General features: G+C 41.0%; 1 pseudogene across 1 annotated transcript; it reads left to right on the top strand.

Annotated features, from left to right (window-relative positions):
* Window positions 1-413: 413 nt before the first annotated feature.
* On the top strand, window positions 414-1,706 carry LOC100598648 (annotated as a pseudogene). The gene has a single exon (XR_001114125.2). The product of XR_001114125.2 is annotated as a 60S ribosomal protein L23a pseudogene (transcript).
* Window positions 1,707-2,346: the final 640 nt, after the last annotated feature.

Raw genomic sequence — 2,346 nt, 5'->3', positions numbered from 1 at the left:
CAGCACTTTGGGAGGCCGAGGCGGGCGGATCACGAGGTCAGGAGATCGAGACCACGGTGAAACCCCGTCTCTACTAAAAAATACAAAAAAAAAAAAATCAGCCGGGCGTGGTGGCGGGCGCCTGTAGTCCCAGCTACTTGGGTGGCTGAGGCAGGAGAATGGCGTGAACCCGGGAGGCGGAGCTTGCAGTGAGCCGAGATTGCGCCACTGCAGTCCAGCCTGGGTGACAGAGCGAGACTCCGTCTCAAAAAAAAAAAAAAAAAAAAGAGCTACTTTAGGTCTGCCCTAACAAAGCTTGAAAACAAACCCCAAAAGGGCCAAACTAAACCAAAAGTACCTTTCTGCCTGCCACTACAAAATACAACAGTCTTTGAAGGAAGAAGTAAGATCTAGACACTCAATAATATAAAACTGACCCTTTTCACAAGATGGCGCCGAAAGCGAAGAAGGAAGCTCCTGCCACTCCTAAAGCCCAAGCCAAAGCGAAGGCTTTAAAGGCCAAGAAGGCAGTGTTGAAAGGTGTTCACAGCCACAAAAAAAAGAAGATCCGCACGTCACCCACCTTCCAGAGGCCCAAGACACTGCGACTCCGGAGACAGCCTAAATATCCTCGGAAGAGCGCTCCCAGGAGAAACAAGCTTGACCACTCTGCTATCATCAAGTTTCCGCTGACCACTGAGTCTGCCATGAAGAAGATAGAAGACAACAACACACTTGTGTTCATTGTGGATGTTAAAGCCAACAAGCACCAGATTAAACAGGCTGTGAAGAAGCTCTGTGTTGTGGCCAAGACATTGGCCAAGGTCAACACCCTGATTCGGCCTGACGGAGAGAAGAAGGCATATATTCGACTGGCTCCTGATTACGATGCTTTGGATGTTGCCAACAAAATTGGTATCATCTAAACTGAGTCCAGCTGCCTAATTCTAAATATATATATATATATCTTTTCACTGTAAAAAAAAAAATATATATATATATAAAACTGACAATGTTCAGCATCCAATAAAAAATGACTAAACAAGTCAAGAAGCAGAAATATGTGACCCATAACCAGAAAAATAATCACTCAAAGGAAACAGACCCAGAAATGACAGAGATAGAATTAGCAGAGAAGAATATTAAAACACCTATTATAATTATTTTTGACTATTTAAATTAAAACATGAACAAAGTGAGGAAAGAAATTGAAGGCATTAAAAAAAGAGAGAGAGAAGTTTCAGGAGAATGACACCATACTGAAGAAAGGAGTGAAGAAGACAAAATTAAGGTAGAGAACAAAGACCATTTATTCAAGAAGTATAGCTGGAAAGACAGAAAGGGGTAGCAAGGCAAAGGCTAGGCAGCTGTTGGTTGGTTTTCTTAGGAAAAAAAAAGAGAAAAAGCAAACAAGAAAAGCAAAAGAGGAGGCAGTTGAGAAAGCAAGCTTTAATTGTTAGAGGAAATTATGTGAGGTTAATGGTTCTAGGAAGCTTTAGGAGAGAAAACTTATCTCTAAAGAGAAGAGGAATGATTTTATCCTGAGGTAATTGAAAGAGGTAAACATAAAATAGAGACAGAAAGTTCAAGGGAATTAAACAAGGCCAGGGTAACTAAGGGAGTTTCAGTAAACAGGAAGCAAAATCCTTCACTAAAAGGTGACAGGATTGGGAAGAGCAATGTGTGAAAAAAAAAAAAAAATGAGAAGGGAGAGCCTGAACCAGAGACTGTGGGAAACAAGCCTCAGAGAAAATGTAAGAGATGAATAATGAAATCCCAGCACTTTGGGAGGCCAAGGCAGGCCAATTGCTTGAGCCCAGGAATTCGAGACCAGCCTGGGCAACATAGTGAGACCACCATCTCTACTAAAAATAAAAAAATTAAAATTAGCCAGACATGGTGGCGCATTCCTGTAGTCCCATCTACTGAGGTGGGAGGATCATTTGATCCTGGGAGGTTGAGGCTACAGTGTACTGTGATCATGCCACTGCTCTCCAGCCTGGGGGCAGAGTAAGACCCTGTTTCAAAAACGAAAATGAAAATATAAAAAGAGATGAATAAAAGGATTGCAAAGGTATAACCCCATTTTCCCAACACTGTCAATTAATTAGATGCCAGAATTAATAGAAGGAAATCATTAAATGCAAAGGAGGAGTGATTTGAGTTTAAACGTTAAAAAGAAAACCGTTGTCCTTTTTATTTTAGTGTGCTAAATCCTAGTGAAGTTTCTGGAGGAATAATGATGCTGAAGGAGGAGAATTGTGAAGAAACAGTAGCCTAGGAAAGAAGGAAAATAAGTGGGAAAAACTTTGGATCTGTCAGACAAGAATAGAACGGCTATAATCTTTAGACTACTAAAATTTTATT

The sequence above is a fragment of the Nomascus leucogenys genome, chromosome 10 (assembly GCF_006542625.1).
Source record: "Nomascus leucogenys isolate Asia chromosome 10, Asia_NLE_v1, whole genome shotgun sequence".
In the NCBI taxonomy this organism is placed as follows: Eukaryota; Metazoa; Chordata; class Mammalia; order Primates; family Hylobatidae; genus Nomascus; species Nomascus leucogenys.
The sequence above is the reverse complement of the archived record's forward strand: the minus strand, read 5'-3'. Positions and strand labels throughout refer to the sequence as shown.